The sequence below is a fragment of the Kogia breviceps genome, chromosome 17 (genome assembly GCF_026419965.1).
Source record: "Kogia breviceps isolate mKogBre1 chromosome 17, mKogBre1 haplotype 1, whole genome shotgun sequence".
Taxonomy (NCBI): Eukaryota; Metazoa; Chordata; class Mammalia; order Artiodactyla; family Physeteridae; genus Kogia; species Kogia breviceps.
The window spans coordinates 14577818-14605743 of record NC_081326.1 but is presented as its reverse complement, the minus strand read 5'-3'; the positions used below and the strand labels follow the sequence as shown (position 1 = coordinate 14605743).

Sequence of the window (27926 nt, the reverse complement as noted above, 5' to 3'; positions counted from 1 at the left end):
AGATTTACTGAATCAGAATTCCTGAAAAGGACCAAGGAATATAATTTTTCCCATTGACCCAGGTAGTTCTTTATTCACACGAACAGAATTATAATTTAGTATTATGTTGTTGGTTTTTATTTTATCAAAGGTCAGTGTGAGATCCACACATATAAAATCTCTACCTGTTTTTTTTTCTTAATGCTATTGAGGGCAGTGTGTATTTTATAATTCAGTGTTCTTCAGTGTTCGTGGAATGAAATCTCAGATTTCAGAGCTAGGAAAAATGTTTTTCTCTCCTATGTGAACTGGTCTATTTCCTTTATGAGACTAGGGCTTGTCAAATTTGACTAACTATTAGAATCACCTGGGGAACTTTGAAAACATGCACCGCTTCCCAGACCCCAAGCCAGACACACTCACCAGAATCTCCAGGTTAGGGAGGATCCATGTGATACAGATAATTAACCATGTTTCGCACACTCCGCATGGGACAAACATCTAGCTAATTCAACATGTTCACATTTTGCCTTGACTTCCTGGAAGCTAGTCTTATAGCAATTTTTCTTGGAATTCAATTTTTAATATGATCATTGTCCTTTTCTTCCCCCATTTTATTACTTGTCTTATTTAGTATGTTTTTAAAGAATTTCAACTTCAGAGGAAATAATTTCTAATAATCCTGTCCTTTGGACCAGCACATTCTTTGCAATAGCATTTAAGCCTAAAATAAATCTGTTATTAGGATTAAAGAGTGAGAGAATGTTGTGAGCTTTTAAAAGTTTCATCATCCAGAGTTTATGGAGGCTTCGTGGGAAATTACTGTTAGAAAAGCACTCTGAAAACCACTGTTATTACTGCTGTATATAGAAAATTAAGATCCTGATCCCTTTTAGTCTCTTCGCTACGGGCACCCCCAAGACTAAATTCGTTGCTCTTCTTTCTTCTTATTCACCACCTCAAAGAGCTAATCCATTTGAGTCGTGTTAACCATCATCACCAAATGTATACTTGAGCTTGAATCTTTTGCTGTCTGCAGGAACTCTTCATGTAGCTGTCTCCCAAAGTCCAGACATCAATGTGAAGAAACTCGGTATATCTAAAACTGATCTCTCCTGTTTACTCCACAATCTCATAGTCCTGCTTACCTCTCCTTCCCAACTCACCATTTGGGTAAATAGCATCACCATTCCTCCCATGTCCCCAGCTGAATCTGTCCTGGATCACTCCTGTTTCTTTCAAGCCCCACACCATTTAGCAAGGCAATATTCCTGCTATAGTTTGAGGATGTAGATGCGATCCGAAGACCAAAGAAAATGCGGCTGGGTGTGAGAGATGCCCAGGAGGACTGATAAAACTGCCTAGGAAATGAAAGGGGCTTGCTTCACAGGAATGAAACCTATCGTTTCTCTCACAGAGTCTCAGGGATTTCTCCCTTTCTCTTTTCTTCCCTGGCCTAGCGCTCATTTCCTGAGTTAAACTACGACTAATTGATTTCCCAGTATGTGGGCCATTCCTGTTTCCATTCATCATGGTGGTGGTGGTGATGCTTTAGTAATATTATTTGTCCAATCAATTCCTCCTCTATAGACAAAGAATGATAATGGTACCTAACTCAATGAGTTGTTGTATTAAATGTTCTTTGTGTTGATCACAGTGCTTGGCACCCAATAAATATTAGTTGCTATTATTTTATTGTTGTTGTTAACAGAACACAGTCACATATTCCCTTATGATTATTTCACTTGGACTTAACACCAGTTAAGCTCCATAAAGCACCACACTTACTTTTTAGTAAAACCTTACCATAACTTTAAAAATTCACATCCTTCATCTGGGGAGTTAACATTTAATAGTTGTAAAATCTTAAACAAGTTATTTTACCGAGCCTCTGCTTCCTTATTTGAAGGAGGGAAAACGTTATGTTCCTGGTTGATAGGAGATTAAAATTAATAATGTAGCTCTCCAAGGACGTCGTTGTTGAGCTGTGTAGGAGAAAAGCTACCATGGCTTCCAGTTCTTTGACAAAACCTCGGATGCGTGGCCTCTGGCCAAGCGTCTGCGATTTCAAATTGTTGGAGCATTCGTTGTCTCCTTGGGAGTTGCAGCTTTCTATAAGTTTGCTGTGGCTGAACCACGAAAGAAGGCGTATGCAGATTTCTACAGAAATTATGATTCCATAAAAGATTTTGAGGAGATGAGGGAGGCAGGTATCTTTCAGAGGGCAAAGTGATTTTGGAATAGAAAGAATTTCTTTGGGTTGAGTTCCATGGAAGTTTGTCACTTACCTGTGTTCCTGAACTATGAACTCCTAATATCTGGGCTAAGGAATAGTTTCTCATGATACATAAACGATTAACAAATACCGTTAATAATGTATATATCAGCAGTGTTTGGGGGACTGCAAAGAACTGTACACATTTTACCTGTTTTCACTCGTGCTGTAAGCTTTGTCTTTGAGCACAAGGGCTGATGCAAACAAGGAAACAGCTCCAAAGAATCCTTGGCCACCACCCCAAGACCTTGGTTCTACTAGGCACCGAGCCATACACCATTTTTCTGATGGCTACAAGACATCATGTCAGCTCCACCAGTCACAAACTCCCTGAGGTATAAGACCTTCTAATTTTAGAAGCAGTTGAGCAAAGCATTTTGCACAGAGTGATGCTCTCATCATTTCATTCTCCTCAGGAGAAAGTGATCTACTGGGTGACCTCCCTGGCAGAGGTGAGTCTACAGTTGCTTTGCGAAGTACACCCCCAGTCTGCTGCTGCTGTGTCCTCAAGTTCCCATCTCCCCAGGAACCACTTACCCACCACCATTTGCCTGTCTGTTCATGAGAACTAAGACCCTCTTGCAGGCGAAACAAGCTCAAAGTAGGACCACTCCTCTATCTGTGTCTGCTGAGTTTATTTCAGAAAGCCATCCTACTACACATCTTCAGAGTCCTTGGCTGTTGCCTGAAATACAAGCCGTCTATTCCATCCCATCCATCTAGTCTTCTCATTCACTCATGGTCATACTACTGTTGGATTTTGCTCCCCTGATCCAACCACCTCCTGCTGTTCCTCTACCTTTAGAACCTTCCCACCATGTTCCCTGGGACACCTGTGTTGGTTCACGTTCTTATTTGCCCAACACCCCTTCCTCTGCACCTTCTAATACTAGACTCACTTACCCTACCCATGGGAAATGCATGTGACCAAGATAGGCCGCGTGACCCAGAAATGATCATACAGCCAAGCCAGCTTTGTCTAGGCCTTCCTTTGGGATTGCTCTGATAAAACTTGCAAGTGACAATGTTCTCTGCCATGTAAATAAAGTCCATTGACTATAGGGAAAAATGAAGCCAACCTGAAACAAAAGACAGAAAGAAAGATACATTGAGAGAGAGTACTGATGAGGTCAAGTATCTGGTTCTAGCTCCCAAGATCCACAGAGCATCCCAATTCCCCAGAGCTTTTCTTTTGAATCTGCTGAATCTTGTGAATCTTCTTTTCAGTCCCTCGCAACTAGGAGAGTTATAATAAGAGAATCCACTCCAGTATAAAGAAACCCCCTACATCCTCCAACCCTGCACCAAGCATTCCCTTGACCAGCTGCTTAAACTGTATCCTAGCCCTCCCCTCAAACCACCAAGCCCCTTGAGTGGGGCTGACAGTCTCCGCCTGTCCAAACCCCTCCAGGGCCACCCTGTTCCTGTGGCCATCTTTCCCTCCACCCTTGTGGCTGTCACTCCCCTCTCATTCCTTCAAAACGGTCTTCCTGGCACTGCCCTTCCTGATCTCATCACAGACGGGAAGAACCTCCACTCAGGTCCACGACTGCTTTGTCTCTGCTGACCTTGCCTTGTCCCTCCTTCGTTTCCGTGTGAAAAGAGGTGTCCCCTCCTATGTAAAGTTAATCCTCTAGCTATGTGCTGGAGGATCCAAACCTTCAAGACCTCAGTCCATCCACGTTCCCACCTCTCCCCATCTCCCCAGTGTCTTCAACCTCGTCCTCTTCTCCCTTGTCTCGTATCTAAACGTGATCATCTGTCACATCATTCAACAGCAAACACAAAACCTACCTTAACTCCCTGATTCTTCTTTAGTGACCTACCCTGCTCTCTCCTCCCCTTTGAAGCTAAACTTCTTGAAATCACTTACACTTCCTGTTTCCATTTTTACACTTTGCATTCACCACTTTCTGAAACTGATCTCTCATCTATCAGAGAAGCATTAACTCAGGCCCTTGGTGTGCTAAACAAAGTGAGACTAAATAAAGTGAACTAAGTTATAGTTTAAATAAGGATAGACACTCCATCTTGGGTTCCTTAAGCTTCTAGAGGTCAGAAGATCACAGTCCTGCCCCTAGGGGGACCCAAGAGTGATCTGGCTGGGTCACAGCCTTTTCATTACCACTTAGTTGGCTCTCCCTCCAAGGGGGACGTGTCCTCTCTTGCCAATCTTTCCTAAGAGTAACCACACTGCATTATAAATTTGGCTTATCGTTTCCATAGCAGTAAACTTTATACTCAAGAAAATTATATCCCTTCCAACCATTAAAGCAATGATTTCGCTTCCTCATAGAAATACAATTTCTTCCTCACAAGACAAGTGCAATTTTATATTCTTAAAATTTACTATAAATGATTTCACAACAGCATGTAAACAGATAAATGACCTGCTTTTTGTTTGTTTGTTTTTGCCATACGCGGGCCTCTCACTGTCGTGGCCTCTCCCGTTGCGGAGCTCAGGCTCCGGACGCGCAGGCTCAGCGGCCATGGCTCACGGGCCCAGCCGCTCCGCGGCATCTGGGATCTTCCCAGGACCGGGGCACGAACCCACTTCCCCTGCATAGTCAGGCGGACTCTCCACCACTGCGCCACCACGGAAGCCCTGTTCTTTGTCTTTTTAATGGGCTTTGTGTTTCCATCAGAGCAAGAGCCAGTCTCTCCAATGGATCAGGTTGAGAATCATTGCTCTCTGGAAGTTCAGGGTCACCCTGGTAAGTGAAGCTCCTGGAGCACTATTTGTACTGAAACAGAATGGGTTTGTCCGACCAACAGGTTGCCAGCCCTGCGACTTTGCGCAAATTATTTAACCTCTCTGAGCCTCAGTTTCCCCATTTTTAAATTAGAATAACAACTATTCATAGGGTTTCTGTGAAAACTAAATGATGTAACTTATGTGAAAGCAAAATATAAATACCTGGAACACAGTAGTCATACAACAAATATTAGTTTCTTCTTTTCCATTCTTTTGTCCCCTGGGAGCTGTTGAAATCCAACAGTCCCATTTTAGTTCTTCCTTTTATTAGGCACGTGCTGTTGTACTTACATTCGCATCATCTCAGAACTGTTTTTTTCCTTTTCATATATGTCTTGTACGACCAACTAGAGATAACCTCTTTGACGGCAAAGATTGTCTCTCTGTTTCTTTGCTATTTCTCATAATTACAGCAACCCTATGCCACAGATTTTCCTGGATAGACCGCATTTCAAACAGTCTGCTTTTTGTCCTTTTCTAAATTATTAAAAATATCCTGAGAATCCCAACATTTCGGGATTCAAGCTACATTTGCGGAAACATCACTTGCCCACAAGACAGTGTCTGTACCCATAGGAGCCAGCGCCACGCTGGACACACAATAGCCTCCAGAGGTGGACACCCCTGAGCACTCAGTCTGCTTAAGAGAGGCCTCCGGAGCCCTGAGGGCCTCCTTAGACCACTTTCCCCACCACCATGACCCGCCTTCAGAGGATTTACCGGCAGTCCTCCCTCCCTATAAGCTTCTGAAGCAGCCCATCCTAAAAAGGAAGCTAAAATTAGAACTGATTCCCCACTTTCCCTAAAAGACCATCTGCAGAGTGGCCCCATGTGGCAGGACCCTTTCCACCTTACCTTAGTCCCCTTGGAGGCGAACCTCCAGGTCATCCACCGTCACCACATTCGCTCCCCCTCGTGGCTCTTCCTCCCTTGATTTGACTTCAGCTAACGTGCCCCCACCCTTCCACTGCATCCCCTAGAAGCCCAGCTGTGTCATCAGCCAAGCCCTCCACAGCCTCCACCCTTTTCTGCATCTTTTCTTTACCCTCTTGCACAGAAACCTGGGGCAGCTCTCACTGGAAACTGAAACCTGCTTCGCCCCGGAGCCTCGAGAGGCCGCTGCGCTCCCTCCCACCCCAGCACGCCGCAGAGCCGAGGGGAGGAGTGGGGGTGCCCATGCCCCTCCCTGCTGCCGACAGAGAGCTCTCCCCCCTCGCCCCCAAATCCGCGCTCTTCTGGAAGCCCATGCCCTCCAACTACACCACCCACTCACTACCCACGACGCCGCGACCAACACCCGCTCACCAGGCTCCTGACTCCGCTTCGTCCTCCTCACTCGTGCCGCATGTCAGCGCCCGCCCCCTTCCCCTTCAGCGCCCTGAGTCCCTCCTGGCGACAGAGCACCCGTGAGGCGTGTGGAGGGCGCTCTCCCCTCCTACCGCCTCGACTCCTCGCTTCCGCTTCCGACGTGCGCCCTCCATCACGCCCCTCCCGTCTCGTCCCCAAGGACCGCACGACCTCGGGACTCATCCCCAGCCCCCCACCCTCTGACCGCTTGCTCTCTGGCCAGCTAGCCCCACTCCAACCCTCTTCCACTCCGTGGGCGCCCCCAGTTCCGAGGCCCCAGCGCTCTGCATCTGGGGATACAGCACTGGCAAGCAACAGATGGCACCCTCGGAAGGGCTGAGCTGGAGAGAATTTCGTGAAAGGCCCGTAGACAGAGGAGTGGGCCGGCTGAGAGAGCCCAGCAGAGACAGGGGAAGCTCCCGGGCAGCCTGAAGACGCAGAGGAGAGAAAGAGGTACTGAGCCCAGCAAGAGCTGGAAGTGAGAGAAAGGCTGACAGGGGCTGTGGCCACCGCAGAACACAGGCCCGGCCAGAACCATCATAAGGCCAGGAGGGATCAGGGGAGAACAGACCCCCAAAACTCACTTCTGGTTTTTGGCCAGTGCCTCCCATTGGCTGAACTCAGAGGGCCGGGGAGCCTCCGTGACGCGATCTGAAGAGGTTTGCCTTTCCCAGCAAACAAGGGTGGATTGTGGGTGGAGGGTGACCAGGTAGGAGAAGCACAGCCACCTCCTCACAGCCCTGGCCTATTCTGCAATTCCCCTCAACATCCTTGCCCCTCTGGCACGCTGGCCTGGCCGACCCCAACTCTCTGCCTTCTCCAGAGCTGGATCCAAGCAGGGGGATGGGACCAAAGACAATTATGGGGCTCTGCTTACCAGTCTCACTTTAAATGCAGGCTGGCCGGGGGGTTCTCAGGCTGCACCTCAGCCTGAGGTCTTCCTGCTGGCCCTCCCTCCTTCCTCTCACAGGTGTCAGACACGTATCGCGGTCTGCAGCCTTTCCCTACCGACTCCTCTCCCATCTACTTTTCACGTACGTTGCTGACGACGAATCCCTTACGATTCTAACTTGGTCTTGGTGTCTGTTTCCTGGATCACCTCCGCTGCCACAGACTCACATCCTCTGTCTTGCCAAGTCCAATGGCCATCCCAAGTCCTACAGCCGTCCAGAGTATGGTAGGTTTCATGCAACTAAAAGAACACCAGTGGGGGTATTTTCTCACAAAAGAGTGAAAAATGACTACATTTTAAGGTTTGAAAGAGTCCATTTCAGTTTTAAAATTCACTTTAGTGGAACAATTAATTTCCAAATGACCTAGAATATTTCCATGTCACCCTTCACCAAACAGGTCTTGAAAATACCCATCACATTGGTAATGACTTGTTTACTGTCTTCCATTCCAGGTATATGAGTTTCAAGGACAAAAACGAAGTCTTTCTTTGGGGAATAATAAAAATGTTCTAAAGTTAGATTGTGGTGGTGGTTGCCCAATTTTGTAAATATACTAAAAAATCATCAAATTGTACTCTTGAAATAGGTGAACTACGTGATATAAATTATATCTCATTAAAGCTATTTTTTTAAATGCAGTTGAATCATTAGAGATGGCCACAGAAGTCAGTAAAGGTTTCAGTGAAGTCACCTGTGAATGAGACTTGAAGCAACAGTTGGCGTGTGCTGCGTAGATGAGGGGAGGGGAGAAAACATCCCAGACAGAAGCAGCAGCAAGCACAAAGCCAGGGAGAGCGTGGGAAGAGGACAGACTATCGTGTGTATAGATTTGGAAGCCAGTGGTGCTGGTACGAAGAGATTGGGGCCTATAGAGGCAGGGTTTGAGCATGTCTGGGTAGGCAGAAGCCAAACTGTAAAGCACTATTTAGTCATGCTAGCTTCCCACAAAGGAAAAGGGCAACCACCAAAAAATGTTGAAAAATTTTGTTAGAAAGATCATTCTAATATGAAATTGGAAGGTGATTTGGAGGTAGGTAAAACTAGTAATTGTTTGATCCGAAAGTAGGAAAATAACAATAGCTAACATTTGGGACTTCCCTGGTAGTCCAGCAGTTAGGACTCCATGCTTCCACGGCAGGGGGCACCGGCTCAATCCCTGGTCAGGGAACTAAGATCCCGCAAGCAGCGTGGCCAAAAAGAAAAAATAATAACAATAATAGCTAACATTGATACCTAACTCTCTACTAAGCACTTTCCTGGAAGCATCTCATTTCGTTGCTAAAGTAGGCTACAGGTACTACAATTATCTCCTTTTTATTGATGATATGGTTTGCTCCCTCACCTCTTCAAGTCTTCAGGCAAATGCAATTTCCCACACTTTCCCTATTCCCCTTGCTTTATTTTTCTCCGGGACCCTCATCTCAATTTAAGACATGTTTCACTTTGTAAATCTTGTGTAAAGATCCTCTTCCCATACTAAAATGAAAGCCCGTAAGAAGAGGTTCAATTGTACTTTTCCTTCAGTTCTGTATCCCCAGTGCTTAGCATATGGTAGCTGCCCAATAAATAGTTTTTTGAATGCATGAATACGTAAATAAATGAAGAAATCGAACCTCATGGAGATAAGTAACCATGATCATACAGATAATGAGTGACAGAATTCTGACTTAAAAACCCATGTTCTAAAACCACTAAGTCATTCACCAGAGTTGTAATATTGTAGGCGAGCGGTGAGTCCCCTCCTGAGAGTGCAGCAGTGGGAAAGGGAAGGGGGGACTGATTGGCCTTGGGTTTCTTTGGTAATAGTTTGGATATAGAAGGACGCTGAAAGGGATCAGTCCAGGATGACTCTGGTTTCTAGATTTGCCAAATGGGTAAACAGTGTGGTTCAATTCATCTGGAGAAAGAATACAAGGAGTCTTGGTTTGGGCAGAAATATGGAAGAGGAAGACATGTCTCATCCACAAACTTTTAAAAATCATCTCCCTAGATTACCAAGAAGTGTCGTTAATAATAAATACGAGGCCAGTAACCCCAAATTTATGAACTTACTTCAGCCGCATGCCCGTTGGGGGATGGGTAGGAGAGACCAAATAGGAATTGTTCTCTTTTGAAAACTAGCTCAAGGCTACAAAGAACAGGAAACAAGTCCTCAGGTGTGTTTAAAATAACTCTGAAGTTAACTTTTAAGGCAGCTGCTAAAACCGAAGAATGCCCCTACGCTTGTGGAGTTAAGCTGTACTCATACATTTAGATTATTTTGCTGGTGGCAGTGGCTTTCAAGAAGTGACAATCAATGTGGAAGCAGGCACTGACCCCCAAGGCCAGGGTGGCACAGAGGGCGGAAAGCACGCTTGCACCCGCGCACGCCCTAGCACATGGCCGCCGTGTGACCGCGGCGCGGACTCAGCCTCTTAAGTAACCGCAGGAAGCTCGCGCCTCAAAAGACTCCCAACCCCCGCCCTGGCGCGGGGCAAGGGAGGCGCCGCTCGGGTTTCTCACACTCGCCCGGCCCCGGGCAGACGGCCTCCGCTCCCTAGGCGGCGCTGTGGGCTCGCAGGGCCGGCCGCGGCAAGAGAGAGAGAGAGAGCCGTTTCCCCAGTGCGCATGCTCGCCTCCTCTGTGGGCTTCCCCTTTTTTTTCTTTTCCCGGCGGCCCCGGCGGCTGCGTACTGGCTGTGGGATGGGAAGTGAAGCCCCAGCGAGCGGTAGCGGCGGGGCTGTGAGGAGCCGCCAGGGGCCGGCGGCGGCGGCGGCGAGTCGGTGAGCAGCTGGGAAGAGTGGAGCCGGGGCGGAGCACCTGCAGGCACGGGAGACGGCTTCACCATGGCGATTCGCAAGAAGAGCACCAAGAGCCCCCCGGTCCTGAGCCACGAATTCGTCCTGCAGAATCACGCGGACATCGTCTCCTGTGTGGCGATGGTCTTCTTGCTGGGTCTCATGTTCGAGGTGAGCCCTGCCCGCGCCCCAATCTCCCGCCCGCCGTCCCCTCCCCGGGCCCCGGCTGCCAGCTCAGCCCTTCGGCCCGGGACCGCGGGGAACACCTGTGGTGGGGGGGCGGGGGAGGTGCCGGCCGCCGGGCCCGGAGGAGCGGACCTGCCCCGCCCCGCGCCGAGCCGGCCTGAGGCTGCGGAGCCCCGGGAGCCTGGCCGCCGTGCACCCGCAGGGGCCGGGGCCGCCGCGTCTCCCCCTCGGTCGCGGCGCACGCCGCCCTCCCGCCGCCGCCCTCTCCCGCGGGCCGCGCCGCGCAGTTCCTGGTTCCCGCGAAGGGTTACGTGGCAGCCGGCAAGGGGCCGGCGGTCGGCTGGGGCGGCCCCTGCACGCTAAGCTGGCTGCGGGCGGTGGGCGGGCTGGTTAATGGCCGGCGCGCCTGGCTGGCCAGGCCGTGGAGACCGGAGAGCGCCCGGGGGCGGGCGCCGCGGCGGCACCGAGTGTGGCGTGAAACCGACGGAACCTGGCGTCCGCTGCCCACTGGAAGGGCGGTGGCCGCGGGGCAGCGAGTGATCTCCGCGAGATCGGGGCTCCGAGTCGCACCCACCCGATTGTTTTAACTCCTCTCTCCCAAGCTGGTATTGTTACCAGTGATCGAACTTTTTGCCCCAGCGCTTGCTCTTTCCTTCAGGAAACAAGGTCTGATACAGAAATTGGGGTTCTGAACAGCAGTGCCGAGGCGTCGGATAATTTTCTTTTTGTTTCTTGAAATAGGAGAGGATGGAAATGTCAGGAGTGTGTAAATTCTCATCCCACGTAGCGAGTATTGTGATGACTTAGTAACAGCTGTTGAATGTGGGTAATAAACTTTGCAAGGTGAACGTGTAACATCCTACGGCTTCCTTTCCCTCGCTCCCCAGTACACACGCCCATTCCTTATCTTCTTTCCCTTTTAAATTTATCTCTGTAGCTCCTGTGCCCCACCAAATACACTAATTATTTTACTTATTTATTGTCTCCCCGCTCCTAGAATGTAACCTCAGTGAGGGCAGAAATTTTGGGTTTTTCCTAATCTATTTCCAAAGCCTAAATTTAGAAGGTGCTTACAAAATATTTGCTTAATGAGTGGCATTGAGAATTCTTGAGAAAAGCTGGTGTAATGAGACTGCTAGTGACTGGAAGTTGAATAAATAGTTTAAATGGAGCCCATGTGGGTTTTTAAAATGTTATGATTAGGTAACTTAATATTTTAATAATTTTTTGCTTCTTTTCAAATGGGCTTTTCTGGATCTAGATACAGATTTTTTTTATTCTTGATAGTGTCGTTTACGTCCACTTAGTCCACTGCTAAGGAGGTAGTAGGTATCCTGAAAGGGAGGGTAGAAGGGAACTAACATAGGTCACTTTGTTGGATTTAGGCTGGGCCAGGGCTACTTACCTACTGAATGACCCAAGGCTAAGCCTCAGTTTTTCTGCTCTGTATAAGGCAATAACATCACCTGTGCTGTTCTCACAGCCATTGTTTGAAGAGATCAGATGATATGGTGAGAAGGCATCTCACGGTTTATACAGAACTACATGAATGTATATGATATTAGCAATGCAATGCTAAACATTGGTACTCTCTTTCTGAATTTTATACTTGTATATACTTTCTGCTTTGGTGTTAGAAGTAATACTTTTGTGTGTACGGTATACTGACCAGTTCTGTAAAGCTTGCCATAACCCGTCTCCACGTGGTAAGAATCCCTGTCTTTAAAGATATAGTTTAGGAGTAATGTTACCTGCAAGGTGTATTTGCAGTGAGTTGAATGAAATGGAATATAAATCAGAAGTGCTGACACTTAGACATGTTATAACGTTGCTTTTATGTAAAATAGTTCATGTTCTCTTGCCACATTTCTAGAGAAGTTCACCACCTATACCTTGCCTCACATGTCAATGATTTTTTAAGAGTGAGTGGATTTTCACCTTTACATCTGTAAAGTTTATCAATTTAAATAGACACAACAAAGATCTAAGTAGAAGTTTTTAAAGTCGGTTCAAAAAAGAATGTTGAAGTAGTAGACAGAAGGAGGCTTGTGCAGGTTGTACTACATTTTTCTTACCATATGTTAAAGTTTTAGGAGTTGAAAGCCTGTTATCTACCTCTGGGAAAAAATTCACTGGATTAGTTTTGCTACTTGACTTTGAAAGTAATTGCTGTGGGACTTGCCTGGTGGCGCAGCGGTTAAGAATCCACCTGCCAATTCAGGGGACACAGGTTCAAGCCCTGGTCCAGGAAGATCCCCCAGGTCTCAGAGCAGCTGAGCCCACGTGCCACAAGTGCTGAAGCCAGCGCACCTAGAGCCTGTGCTCTCTGCAACAAGAGAAGCCACTGCAATGAGAAGCCTGCGTGCAGCAACGAAGACCCAATACAGCCAATAATTTTAAATAATTAATTAAATAAATAATAATAAAGTAATTGCTGAATGTCAACGTTAACGTATAGAATAACAGTATTTGTGCTAGAATAATAGAGAAGTTAATGTTTTTGCAGCAGAACTGTTCAGTCTTTTGTGTAAATATATTGAGGAAATGTCGGAGGATTTATGGTGAAATTGACAAAGCAATAACGGATACTGTATTACTAGCCAAAATGGAGAATCAATAGAGACGCTGAAGCTAAAGGGAGTTAGGGCTGTACTGCTTGCTAACTAGGTGGCCTAGGGCATGTCATATACCTTCTTATTCTTTTTTTTTTTTTTTTTTTTTTTTGCGGTACGTGGGGCTCTCACTGTTGGGGCCCCTCCCGTTGGCGGAGCACAGGCTCTGGACGCGCAGGCCCAGCAGCCATGGCTCATGGGCCCAGCCGCTCTGCGGCATGTGGAATCTTCCCGGACCGGGGCACAAACCCGTGTCCCCTGCATCGGCAGGCGGACTCTCAACCACTGCGCCACCAGGGAAGCCCTATACCTTCTTAGAACTTGTTTCTGTTTCTGTAAAATAGGGCTCATCAGATTACTCTGAGAATTCAACTAAGTTTTATAATGGCTAGTTCAAAGTGTGGCTTACAGGAGGCATACCATAAATGGTAGCTCATTATTCCTTAGGTATTTATCAAAGTCGAAAAACAGAAGACAGCATTTTAAAATTATTTATTTAATTAATTATTTATTTTTGGCCGCGTTGGGTCTTCGTTTCTGTGCGAGGGCTTTCTCCAGTTGCGGCGAGCGGGGGCCACTCTTCATCGCGGTGCGCGGGCCTCTCACTGTCGCGGCCTCTTGTTGCGGAGCACAGGCTCCAGACACGCAGGCTCAGTAATTGTGGGTCACGGGCCCAGTTGCTCCGCGGCCTGTGGGGTCTTCCCAGACCAGGGCTCGAACCCGTGTCCCCTGCACTGGCAGAGAGATTCTCAACCACTGCGCCACCAAGGAAGCCCGAAGACAGCATTTTTAAAATTTTTTTAAAATTTATTTATTTATTTATTTATTTTACGGTAGGCGGGCCTCTCAGTGTTGTGGCCTCTCCCGTTGCGGAGCCCAGGCTCCCGACGCGCAGGCTCAGTAGTTGTGGCGCACGGGCCCAGCCGCTCTGCGGCACGTGGGATCTTCCCAGACCGGGGCACGAACCCGTGGCCCCTGCATCGGCAGGCGGACTCTCCACCACTGCGCCACCAAGGAAGCCCCCGAAGACAGCATTTTTATGTGAGAAAATGTTCTAACAGTTAGCATCTAAAGAGATTACATATACTGATAAGGTTGATAAAGCAATAGTTTGTTTGGGAGATATGGAAGAGTTTAATTTCCAGGGAAATTTGTGTTATCAACAATTGCTGTGAAGTTTGAAATCATGTTTTTAGTACAGTCAGTTTCTGTCCACATACATGGACTGTATTACAGACCATCATGGTCTGTAATGAATGACTTCATATTGGAGTTAGGAAAATTTAACAGTTGAAAGATGTAAAGATACTTGGGAAGCTTTCTGAAAGTGAGACTATAGAAGAGGAGTTAGGGGTTTCCACGAGGAATATTTCCTTCTGGGAGGGATTTACTTTTCAGAGACTCAGGAGTCCAGGTTGTTTGTGCCATGCCAGGTTTGGGGGACCGTTACAATTACAACAGTCCTGGGGGTTGGTTTTATTTTTTAGCATGGCTTATCTTCATGCCAACATTTTCTTTCCTCCTTTTTTTTTAAAAAAAAACTTAATTTTCTATAAGCTGGTGAGAAAGTGGGATTTGATATTCAGAAATTGCCTTTATCTTTGAGACACCCGGTCAATGTAGTAGTCACACTTCCCTCTGGCAAGTACAAAATAGTTGACATCTCTGTATGACAAGAAAAGATACCAAGCCCCAGCTGGTGACCACTAAAGAAATATTATGATATTCATGATACTCCATACAATGCAGGATTAAATAATTCATTAGAGTCGTGGTAACCTGTTTAAGATGTATCTGAATAAGTCTCATATTTTTCTTATAAATGGAGAGCAGTGCTTCAAATGTCCCAAATTGTCATAAACTCATTTTTACTTTGGAGTGCATTGTATATTTCTGTAGCATATTTTATTCCAAACTAATTTGTCTTACTATTGATTAACTGTAATATTTGTTTAACTAAAGCTGTGCTGGCTGTGGTATGAGGCTTAGGACCCCTAGAAATGGCTAAGAGCATGATTACTGGTGTGATTTTCCTTCTTTTTAAAAAATTTTTCTATAAACATTTTTAGGGTGTGTAGTTTGTATTTTTCCTCTTCTTCTTCTGCTTAGCTAGCTGGAAGCCAGATTTTAATTTTCTTTGGAAGCCTAGCATTAAAGGATAATCTAATTTTTGTTGCTTTGGGAATTTGATATTAAATTTATCTTTGAAGAATTTGACTTGCCATTTGTAAAAAAAACTTTAAAAGTTTTTTTAGCTATGGTAGTGGTGACCTCGTATTCTAAATTAGAAACAGGGATGTGGAGTGTGTGTGTGCGTTTATATATGAAATCTAAACAAAGATATTAAAACATAAAATTTAGTAATCAGTCAACTTTATTAAAAAGAATCACATGAAAGCAGTGTTACCCTGGAAACTCATGTCATTGTTCTGCTGTCGCGTATCTGTGTGAATGACCCAAAATGTGATACAGAGAAGCCTTACTTGCCTCTTCTAGGGAAGTGATCTTTATGTACCTACCCAGTGAAAGAACTCACTGTGGTGGCCATACCCTGACTTTATCTCACAAGCCTGCCGTATTTCCAGATCCTGAATTCCAGAATAGCAGAACTCGGCTGCAACCTGCATGTTGTTCATCTCCCCACGTGTACTGCTCGTATGCCAGCTCTCCACCTAGTCCAGGCTTTTGTGGGGCCTGGTCCCCTTTCCTTTTCTCCAGTGTATTAGCCCCTTGTTGCTTTGCTTTTCTTCCTGTAGACTTTAACTACTGTCCACACTCTCCCCAGGCCCTCAGCTCCCTTTCCGTCTTGGTCTTTCTCCCTACTTGGCCTGCACATATCCGACCGTGGATCCAGCCTGCCATCTGCCTTTTCCATGCCTCCCCGCTTGTGGATTGCTCAGTGTTGTCAGAGGAAGTCGTGCACTCTTGCTGATGGATGATATTGCAAGTCCAAGGTTTCTGACCTCAGACAAAAGTAATACCCGGGGATCTTTTTACTTTTCCCTGGCCAGCTCCTTTCCCTAAAGGAACTATAAAAATACTCATCGTTTGAATCCCCAACTATGCTTAACAGATGACATTGCTTTTCCCCCCGCACAGGGATTTTCTTCAGTTTCTTGCCTTTTTTTGAACTTATCTATCTCATCATTTTTACCTTCTGCCTGCCTGATCTAAGAGGAAAACTGCTCAAGATCAACCTTTATTTAGCTCTGTCCTTATATTTCGTCCCTCCGGGATCTTTCCACCCATTATGCCCTGACGTGTTAAATTCTCCCTGTTCCCTGGTGCCTTTGCTGACTGCCCCCGCACCAGCTCAGTGCCTCCCGTCACGAAACGACATAAATCTTGACCTGGCATCTGTCGCTGGGGACCCCTTTGTTCCCCTTGTTCTCTGTACTCCACTGTGAGGTGGCTTTTGCTTTCACTTCTTCATTGGAATCACTCAAGCTGCGACCACTGATGACTTCTTACATCGTCTGGTCCGTTGCGCTCTTTTCCTGACACACCTCTATTGAAACTTTGACTTTATTAACCACACCTTTTTGAAATGTTTCCCCCTTTGGCTTCTGGGCATCTAGCTCTCTTCCTTCTCTCTCTGCCTCTCCTCTCTGATCATTTCTTCTTATTTTGCCACCAGCCTTTTTCTCTGCCCTCTCCGTGGTTCCGATGTCCTGCTAGTAATGTTGAGCACCTTTTCATGTCCCTGTTGGTCTTTCATGTATCTTCGTTGGAAAAATGTCTGTTCAGGTCTTTGTTCAGTTTTTAAATTGGGTTTTTTTTTTTGGTATTGAGTTGTATGAGTTCTTTATATATTTTGGATCTTAACTCCTTATGAGAGACATGGTTTGCAAAATTTTTTCCCATTCTGTAGATTGTCTCCACATATTTTTATAATTGCTGGAAATATACTTCCTGGAATCATTTTCATATAACATCAAATACTTTCATTAACAGGTTGCAGCAGGTTAAATCAGACAAGAGATGATTTCTAACATCTCTTTAATATTTGCCCTTGGAGCAGCTGTAAAATCGTAATTGTTTGCAATATACAAAGCATACAGTTAGAAACCACAAAAGCCGAATAGTTCTTAATGTCACTTCTTAATCCCTCTCAAAAATAATTGCTCCCATTACACTAGTGTCTCATGTTTTGGTACCTTATATCTGTTACATTTTTAGCAGATTGTTTAAAGCCTTTACATGTCAATATTTAATATTAAAGGATTTGATTTTTTTTTTTTTGGCAAAGGAGAAACTCTTCTGAGTTATAGTCATTTCAATTTTTTTTAATGGATATTTTAATTTTATTTTTGGCTGCGTTGGGTCTTCGTTGCTGCGCATGGGCTTTCTGTAGTTGTGGTGAGTGGGGGCTACTCTTCGTTGTGGTGTGTGGGCTCCTCATCGCGGTGGCTTCTCTTGCTGTGGAGCACAGGCTCTAGGCGCGCAGGCTTCAGTAGTTGTGGCACGTGGGCTCAGTAGTTGTGGCACAAGGGCTTAGTTGCTCCGCAGCATGTGGGATCTTCCCGGACCAGGGCTCAAACCCATGTCCCCTGCATTGGAAGGCGGATTCTTAACTACCGCACCACCAGCAAAGCCCTCAGTTTTCTGACATGCTGTTATTGAAGAGTTGAATTTTGTCAAATGTCTTTGCAGTGTCTAGGGAAATGATCTTACCAGCTTTCTCCATAGCTTTATTATTATTTTCAGGAATCTTATAATATTGAAACACCCTTGCATTTTTTGAATAAACTTTATTTGGTCATGATGTTATTAGTTTTACATTTGCTTTTGAATTTTATTTGTTAATATTTTAGTTAATATTTTCATAACAATATTCATTAGTGAGATTGGGTGGTAGTTTTTTTGTGCAGCCTTTATCAGGTTTGGGAGTCATAAATTTTCCTTCTTTTTCTATGCTCTGGGGTGGATTGTAGTGAAATTATCTGACTTGTAAATGTTTGTTAGAGTTAGCCTGTGAAAATACTGAGTCTTTAGTTGCTAATGATAATTACACATCTTTTTAGTGAAGCTTTATTGTTGCTTACTAGTAATATGGTCCTGTGAGTTAAGCTTAATGCATATAATTTAAGCTTATTTGTGTACTTTTTATGACTTCCAGAATCTAAAAACCCAATTTGAGGGACTTCCTTGGCAGTCCAGCAGTTAACACTCCTCACTGCCAGTGCAGGGGACACAGGTTCAATCCCTGGTCGGGGACTAGGATCCCACATGCCGCATGGCACAGCCAAAAACAAGTTTTTAATTTTTAAAAATAAAAACCAAACTTGAAAATACATTTGGATCATTAGGTAGGCTTATCAAGGTCTTGAGGAAGAGAGGCACACAGAATTAACCTTTGATGGTATGGCTTTGTTGGGCACAAAAATGCAGTTGCTCGTTGATACCTTCTCTCACCTGTTTTGTTCTATTTCATTTACTCAAACCCCTATTATTTTGTTAGAACTCTTAGACTTGTCCTTTAACTTTTTTTTCTCCTATTTTCTACCTTTTTGCCTGTTTGCTGTACTTTCTGGGAGGTTTTTATCAGCTTTATCTCCTAATCCTATTTTCTCATTCCTCTTCTCATGTTTTTAACTTTCAGGAGCTCTTTTTGCCCCTAAATGCTCCTTTCATACTATCCTTTCTTGTTTCATAATTGCAACTCTTATCTCTCTGAAGACATTACAGTTTTTTGTGGAGCTGTTTTTCTTGGGGCTATCGAGGGGAGGTTTGTGGGGTTTTTTGGAAATTTTCTTCCTCATAATTTGTGGCCTACAAACTAGTTTGTTTTTATTTTCTCTCCTCAGTGTGAAAGGCTTTCTTCAGATGCACAGTGATATGGTATTTACTGATGTCCTCTAAGGGAGACCTCAGAGCTATTTTGGAGCTCTGAAAATGTGAGGAGGGCTTCTGTAGGTCGTGAGCCTCACCGCAGGGTCCTCTAGATGAATTGTTTCGTTGGGGAACCTCCAATATTGGAATCCTTAGAGTCTTTCTTCCTGAGCTGGTAAAATTCCCAGAAAAGACTTCTAATCTTCATGTTGGATAAAGGCCTGGCTGCCAGCATTACAGGAGCTGAGTGTGGGAAGAAGGCTTGGGGATCTGCGTATAGTCACACAGTCTTCCTGTTTTCAGGATGATGTCACTACCTCTATCTGTGCCTGTGTGTTACCCTCTACAAAGATTAAATCTCCAGTTTTTTGCCTTAGTGGGGTTGGGGTGCTTGTCAAGCTACTCAAAACGGGAAGAGAATCTGAAGATCTGAATGTTTGTTACATACACTCTCAGCCAATCCTTGTTTTGGCCTCTGCTCCCCGCTTCACCCTCTGCTTCTGCATTCCTGGTGCCCCACGTCCTGAGACTGGAGAATTCTGCAGTGGAAGTCTGCTTGGGTCTCAGCTTTCACCACTGCCAGTGCAGACTTCAGTATTTTCATGTCTGATAAGTCACTTCTCACTCATCTGTCTTCTTTCCAGCTTCTAAAATTTTGTTGATATGGTCCATTCTCCTCACCCCTGTGGATTTATGCCATTTTTCAAATATCCCTTTATGGTAATTTTATTGATGTTTTAGGAGGAAAAGAAGAGATGCAGGTGTTCAACCCAGTCTTTAACCAGAAACACACTTTCAGTTCCTAAATAGTAAATCCAAACATGCAATTACATTTGCCCTGTCTTCCCCCCAAAAAATCCGTCATTGAGAAAATTTATTTAAAGTATTCCAAGCACATAAAAATCCAATACTATTTAGAATAGGAAAAAAAAAAAAAAAGGATAATTAACCTCTCAAGCTAAATAAAATAGAATTTAAACCTTATTCCATCAGACATTTATTGCTATCTCCTGTGATTTGATTATGTAGAATGTAAAAAGAATGTGAAATGGAGAGATTAATGCTACCCACCCCATACTAGGAGAAGGATTAAGTGTGTAATGCCTGTAAATCCCTGAAGTCAGTGCCTGGCACGTGGAAAGCAATATATTAATATTAGCTACGACTAAGTACTATGCACTGGGAATATAAAGACGAGACTATGACAGGAGTCCTGTCTTTTAGGAGTTCATAGCCTTAGGTAGAATGGTAAACAAACAAGAAAACAATGTGAAACCTGCAATAATAGAAGTAAAATTCAAAGTATAGGAGTAATAACAGAAAACAATGACCAGTACAGAGGGTTGTCCGTATGTGGCTGAGAAATCAAGAGCTCTGCAGAACAAATTACTTAGTTTTGTTTTTTTATTTGTTTGTTGTTTCTTTGGCTGTGTTGGGTCCTCGTTGCTGCACGCCAGCTTTCTCTAGTGGTGGCAAGCGGGGGCTACTCTTTGTTGCAGCGCGTCGACTTCTCATTGCAGTGGCTTCTCGTTTCAGAACACGGGCTCTAGGCACGAGGGCTTCAGTAGTTGTGGCTTACAGGCTCTAGGGCACAGGCTCAGTAGTTGTGGCACACGGGCTTAGTTGCTCCACGGCATGTGGGATCTTCCCGGACCGGGGCTTGAACCTGTGTCCCCTGCATTGGCAGGCGGATTCTTAACCACTGCGCCACCAGGGAAGCCCCCTAGACTTAGTTCTTTATATGGCTTATTATTGGTATAGTCATAAGCCTTCATGTAGGAAATTCCCTGGCAGTCCAGTAGTTAAGACTGGGTTTCCACTGCAGGGGCACAGGTTCAATCCCTGCTTGGGGGACTAAGATCCCACCCGCTGCACAACACGGGCAAAGAAAAAAAAAAAAAAAAAAAAAAAAAAACTTCATGTAAATATATATAGGAATTATTGAAATAAAAATATTTGTCATGCTTTAAAAGTATTTATTATCAGTTTTATTTATCAACAAAAACAAAGTTGGAGGAGAGGACAAAGGAAATAAAAGTATGTTAAATTTTTTATCTTATATAGGGTGAAATCAATGAAAACCACTTTGTTCTTTTTTTATATATAAATTTATTTCATTTATGTATTTTTGTCTGCATTGGGTCTTCATTGCTGTGAGCGGGCTTTCTCTAGTTGCAGTGAGCAGTGGCTACTCTTTGCTGCAGTGTGCGGGCTTCTCATTGCGGTGGCTCCTCTTGTTGCGGAGCACGGGCTCTAGGCGCACAGGCTTCAGTAGTTGTGGCGGGCTCTAGAGTACACGCTCCATAGTTGTGGTGCAGAGGCTTAGTTGCTCCGCAGCATGTGGGATCTTCCCGGACCAGGGCTCAAACCCATGTCCCCTGCATTGGCAGGCAGATTCTTCACCAGTGTGCCCCCAGGGAAGCCCCTGCTTTGTTCTTAAAATTTTTAACAAGAAAGAAAAAACAATGTTTCTTTTAAACTTTTAGATAACCACTACTAAAATAAAATATTTACCATTTACTAAGCAGGTAACTTTGTGCCACATACTATGCTCAGCACTCAAATGCTTGTCTTGAATCTCCCAGCAGTCCTTTCAGACACCTGCTATTCACATTTCAGTGAAAAACTGACATTAAGAGAAGTTCATTTGCCCAGTCTTCTTACATCTACTTAAGTGTATGTAGCTTACAAATCACTAGGGAAAAAGAAGACGAAAGAAAATGCAGTCCATAGAACCTAAAGTGACAGCAAGGAAGTCGAAAAACCAGAAATCTTGCATGTTAATGACCGAAGTGAGTAAGACATATGCATTATGGAGGAAGGAGGAGAGAAGGGCAATGTAAACAGGAAGACTACTCTGTTTAAAAAAAAAACTCTGAGACCAAATCAAAAAATAACAAAAGCACCATTTTTAAGGATGCTCGTTCAGTGTTACTGGTGGAGGAAAACTGCCCACAATAGGAAACTTTACACGCATATAGTGAAATACTCTGCAAGCATTAAAAATCATGTTTTAGAAAAATATTTAATGATGTAGGAAAATACAATATAGTGAGCAAAAAATTCAAAAATCGGGTATTAAAGCAACATGACAGTTTTAAGATATAAATATGCAAAGAATCCAAAAATATATATCCTTAAAAGCATATGATCCAGCAACTCCACTTCTGGGTACATATCCAAAGGAAACGAAATCATTCTGTTGAGGGGATATCTGTACCCCGTGTTCATCACAGTACTATTCATAACAGCCAAGACATGGAAACAACCTCAGTGTCTATTGACAGATGAATGGTGGTACAGTGGGTAAGACTCTGTGCTCCCAGTGTAGGGGGCCCAGGTTTGATCCCTCGTCAGGGAACGAGATCCCGCATGCATGCCGCAACTAAGGAGTCCGCATGCACAACGAAGATTCCGTGTGCTGCAACTAAGACCCCGCACAGCCTAAATAAATATTTTTTTTAAAAAGTTGTGCTGTGTGTGTGTGTGTATATATATATATATATGTGTGTGTGTGTGTGTGTGTAATATATATGAATATTATTGAGCCATAAAAAAGAAGGAAATCCTGCCATTTGCAACAACATGGGCAGATCTTGACAAGGGCCTTACGCTAAGTGAAATACGTCAGACCGAGAAAGACAAATACTGTATGATCTCATACGTGGAATGTGTAAAAACCAAACGCAGAGAGACAGAAGGGTGGTTGCGGGCAGTGGGGATGGTATGAAGTTTGGTCGCTTGGTTGGCATGATGACCCCAGCTCTCTTCATGGTCAAGGTTACTTTCCCCTTAAAATTCGTAATCTGATTATTTGAGATTTTGTGAATGTCCTGCTTCCCAACAATCTTTCATCCAGTGGTTTTAGCATCTATTGATGATACTTGCCTTAATCAGTTAATACACTGAAGGTGGCAAAACTGTGACTTTTATTCTATTATTTCTTCCACTTACTTTTTTTTTTCTTTATTTGCTGCCATTCCTCTTAAAGAAGAGATTCTCCCCTCCTTTCTTGAGTTATTACTCTGAACTTATACGTATTTTTTAAATTCAGTGCTGCTTTGTCCTTGAGATGTAGCTCCCTTAATCTTTGAGCACTTCCTTACTATCTGACACAGAGTGCCTCAATGTCACATTTTACTTTCCCTGCCTAAGACCTGGAGCCAGCTATGTCTGTAGGAAGCCCTGGTTTCTTAAGAGTGGGAAATGGTATTTAGAAACAAAGAACTGAGTGTGAGGTGTGCTCATTACTACTGGAGTATCATTGCTTCTGGGCCTCATTATAGACAGAGCTAGAAAAACAATGAAATGATGAAGTCATGATTCCTCAATGCCAATAAAAAGCAACCCAAGGGAGGGAGACGCAAGAGGGAAGAGATATGGGGACATATGTATATGTATAACTGATTCACGCTGTTATAAAGCAGAAACTGACACAACCATTGTAAATAAAGCAATTATACTCCAATAAAGATGTTAAAAAAAAAAAAAACCCCAAACCTTAATGCCATCATTTCATATATACTTTTCCCTTATCCCGCGGTGAGAACCTGGGTTCTCCACATCAATTTATTTACTTGCCTGGACCTGTCATACAGTGAACAGTTTCATTTCAGAAACACAGTAATCAATGACACTGCCAACAATAAGCCTATTAAGTAAAGTTCAAGATACCTTTGCAGCTTTTTAAATCTTAAGATCTATTCTATTAGGGATGTCTTAGTGTTGTATTTATTTATTATTTTAGTGTTGGATTGGAAACTTATTTGAATTAATTACTGTGGCTATGTTATCTAGTATACAGTAAGATATACACTTGGTATTCAGTGTTAAGGTTTTATTTTTCTTTTTATTTAATTTCATGTTTAGCATATTAAAAATTTACATAGCTTAAAAGTTAAAACTTCTGGGGGCGGGTCAAAGGTCGTGCGTCCTCAGCCCCGCCCCCGGCGCGCGGGCGGGCGTATGGTGGACGCGGAGGTCTGGGCGCCTGCGACGCGCGTGGTGTGGCCGCACGCTGGGGTCCGAGCCGGGCTGGCTGGTCGGCAGCAGCCATGTGGAAAGGAATGGAAGACATTCACTGCACCTGCACGTGACCCCCAAATTTAGTCGGGAAGCTGGGTGTTTCACCTGCAGTGAAAGCAAGTGGGAGTGATAGGAGAGGCTTGGGAAAAGATCGAGCAGAAGAGAGAGATGTCGGCATCTTCTCTCCCTCCTGCATAAGACCCTTCCAGTATGTAATCACTGACCTGGAGAAATAATGCCCGAGTACAGAGGACGGGGCAGAGTTCCAGGTGTCACTGTGCACCCAGCCCCCGCGAGCTTTGTGATGCATCGCGAACGGCCGATCCGGAAGGATGAGTAAACTCCGCAAGTACCGCGGTGTCACCGGAAATAAGTGACCGTGGGGCTCAATGGTTTGGATAAGAGGATTCGACTCCGGAAAAACACGGCTAACGTCAGGAATATCTGTGTTTTGGCTCATGTTGACCATGGAAAAACCTCTCTGGCCGACTATCTTATATCTAGCAATGGCATCATCTGCAGTCGCCTGGCAGGGAAGTTAAGGTACATACATGGACAGCAGAGAGGATGAACAGGTCCGAGGGATCAGTATGAAATCCAGTGCCATTTCACTGCATTATGCAAAAGACACAGGCAGTTCTGCGACAAGCCTGGCTCGAAGACATTGGTCCAGTTTTAGTGATTAATACGATAGATCTCTTGAGAGTGGAACTGAAATTCACCCCACAGAGGCCTGTTCTCACCTCAAGAATGTTTTAGAACAGATTGATGCACTCACAGGAACTCTTTTTACTTCTCAAGTGCTAGAAGAAAGAGCAGAGAGAGAGACTGAATCCCAAGTGAATCCAAATTGTGAGCAAGGAGAGCAAGTGTCTGACTGGAGCACGGGCTTGGAGGACCCGGATGGTTCTCACCTTTACTTCTCTCCAGAGCAGGGAAGTGTGGTGTTTACAAGTGCCATAGACGGGTGAGGCTTTGGACATTCTGAGGACTTCAAGCTTGGGACATAGCATCGCAGATAATGCTGGGAAACTGTTCTGAAGTGGCAAGGAGCAGATTGGGGAGCCCCGAAATACAGGAGTTTCTGCGACAAAAGACCAGGTGGTTGACGGGCACATGGTCAGAGTGCTGTGTCCTGCAGTGAAGGATTCCACGGTCGGCAAGTGACCTGTAAGCGCACGAGAGCCAATGGGACTGTGCAGGTGATGCCTCCGAGAGCATGTGCCCCCAGAGAGAGGCCTCGGGGAAGAAGACCCTGCTCCAGTCACCCGTGTGTTCAAGGGCTTATTGAACCAGGGAACCAGCCCCAGTTCTGTGCAGGGACGATGCAAAGCAGAGTGTGAGACATCTTTGTGGAGCATCGAGTTTATTAACTGGAACTGGAAGAACCAAGGAGCTCTTGGAACAAGAACTATCCCCCTCCCCCACCAACACGGAAGACAGAAGAGTGGGGGAGGGGAGACGTGCCCCAGGAATGACAGTCCAGTCTCTGAAGTTTCACCCAGGTGGGGGTTGAGGGGCGGACCTGCAGCCACGGTGGCCTCTCTTTCAGTCGCCCGGGCTGCTCCAGACCATCCTCTGAGCTGGCCAGAGTCTTGGATACGATGCTTTTGAAGGCCGTGCAGAGAACACACTCATCTTCCACTGGACTGGGTCCCAGGGAGCGCGACGGCCTGACCTTCCTGCCTCGGTCACTCGCGGGGTTCAGATGGGCTCACTTTATTGTGACGCCTCATCCTGGGCAGCTTGCAACAAAGATGTTGGAGTATAGAGTTCCAGATTCTCCTAGCCACCCCTTGCTTTTTGGGGCTGTGGCCAGAGCGAACGGATGAGGACGTACTCTCAGGCTGTGCAGCGTGGGAGGACCTTCCAGTGTTGGACACACCCAGGGGGCAGCTGGTTCCCTCTGGGGCTCCAGTCCTGCTGCTGGTGGAGGGGGACGCCCCAGGGCCACACCGGTGGGCTGGGCTGGGGGTGGCAGTCCTCGACTCCAGGCTGGGTGGGGGACAGGCAGCCTCACTGGTCTTCTGCCCTGCCTGCTGGTCTTCCTGAAGCTGCACATTTTCTCCCTGGTGGAGCCGCCCGGTTTCCAGGGTGGACAACTCAGGGCTTGGAAAAGGCTCAAGTTCATTGCCACTGAGGTCCCCGGAAGAGAAGCACCTTGCAGCTATGATGGAGGACCCCACCATTGGTTTCTTGGAGCTCACACTGCCTTCTCCCGGGTCCTGGATCTTGTCCCACGTCAAGTCCAGAGTCCTCATCCCTGTCACCTCCGGGTCCTCTTCATGGGGTGGCTGGAGTGGCTTCTTCTGGCCCATATTCACCCACGGGTGCCTCATGAGGTCAGGCAAGGTGCCTCTGTCACTGGGGTTGAGGACGATCATTTTTTGTAAGAGACTCTGTATCTCTGAAGAGAGGTAGGTTGGGATGGAGTATCGCCCTTTCAAGATTTGCTCCCGCAGCTCCTGAAAGTCTTTTCCCATAAAGGGCCGGGACCCAGTTACCATGAAGTAGAGCACTATTCCCAGGCTCCACACATCCACCGCACGGCCGCTGTAGCTCTGCCCCTGCAAGACTTCCGGGGCAGCATACGGGAGTGTGCCGCAGAGCGTCTCCAGTGTCCCACTGGCCTCACACTTGTTGCTGAAGCCAAAGTCTGTAAGCTTGATGTTCATGTTGGCATCAAAGAGGAGGTTCGGTGGCTTCAGGTCCCGGTGCACGATGCCCCTCTGGTGGCAGTGTTGCAGAGCGGAGACCAGCTGCTGGAACGGGCCTCGGGCCTCTGCCTCTGTCATACGGCCATGTGTGTTTAAGTAGCTGTACATGTCCCCACCACTGAGGTGTTCCATTATTAAAAACATCGTCTCCTCTGTGTCGGTCACCCCCACCAGTTTTACGATATTTGGGTGATTCAGAGCCTTCATACTGTGCACTTCCCGCAAAAGTAGATCCTGGAAATTTGGGAGGCTCTGACGCCTTTTCTTAATGATCTTGACAGCCACCTGTGTCCCGGTCAGAATGTGCCGGGCCAGCTTCACTTTAGCGTAGGTGCCTTCGCCGATGGTGTGGAGGATCTCATAATCACCAATATGGGCCTCCTTGGCAGCACAGTTGGCTGTGAAGCCCTGCATCCTCCTGACCTAACCACCAAAGCTAACTCTCCTAACTAACGATGCTAACGGTACTAACAGTGCTAAGAGTAGAGAAAAGAGGGGAAAAAAAATCAACAAAATGGCAGGAACAAGGAAAACACAAGCTAACTGTGGGTCCACGGCCGTCAGGTCACCAAAAGCAGCTTCCTGGGCTCCAACTACCAAAAACCTGGGCCCGGCTGGGCTCTATTATAGGGCTTCTGTGAAGTTCATCACAGTGGTGCACTGTGAGGTCAGAGCTAGAAATGGACCCATCGCAGCTCCGGGTAAGCCACAGTGGTTTTCTCACTTTTTGAGTTCAAGGCCCCTTTACGCTTAGGAAAAAGGATCCCAAAGAAATTTTTCTTTACTTGTGTTATTCGCTATTGGTATTCACTTTGTTATAATTTAAAATCTGTAGGATACTTCAGTGGCCTTTTTATTTCTAGTTTGAAAATGTGTAATAATTTCAAAGACCTCATAATGTCTACACTTGAAATATTCAATTCCTTTTCCTTAAATTCTGGTCTCAAAATAATGTTTCAACTTAACTGACTTCACGATACCATACAAAATGTTCTGTTGCGTAAGACACGATAAGGTACGTTATGAAAGTCTATGAAGCTGAGAGAAGATTTGCCAGGAAGGTCGTGAGCAGATTTCTCATCAGGCGCCTCGGAGGCCAGATGGCATGGCTCAATGTACTTGAAGTGTTGAAGGAAAGAAACCGTCAACCAAGAATCCTATATCTAGCAAAACTTTCCTTTGAAAATGAGGGAGAAACCAAGACATTCTCAGTTAATCAAGAGTTGAGAGAGTTCTTAACCACCAGACCTGCCTGCCACAGGGAGTTCTTCAGGTTGGAGTCAAGGACCCTGGACAGTAACTCAAAGCCTTATGAAGAAATAAAGACCTCTGGTAAAATTAGATAGACGGGTGATGAGAAAAGCTAGTACTATCGTAACTTTGGTTTGTAGCTCCACTTTTTGTTTTCTATTTGATTTAAGAGACTAATATATAATAAAATACACACACATACAAATCAAAAAAAAAA

The 27926-nt window shown here is 45.5% G+C and overlaps 2 pseudogenes; both read left to right on the top strand.

Annotated features, from left to right (window-relative positions):
- Positions 1 to 27926, top strand: part of LOC131743670 (cytochrome c oxidase subunit 6C-like) — an 81905-nt pseudogene that overhangs the window by 41814 nt on the left and 12165 nt on the right.
- LOC131743667 (cytochrome c oxidase subunit 6C-like) overlaps positions 1761 to 27926 on the top strand; it is a 38331-nt pseudogene continuing 12165 nt past the window's right edge.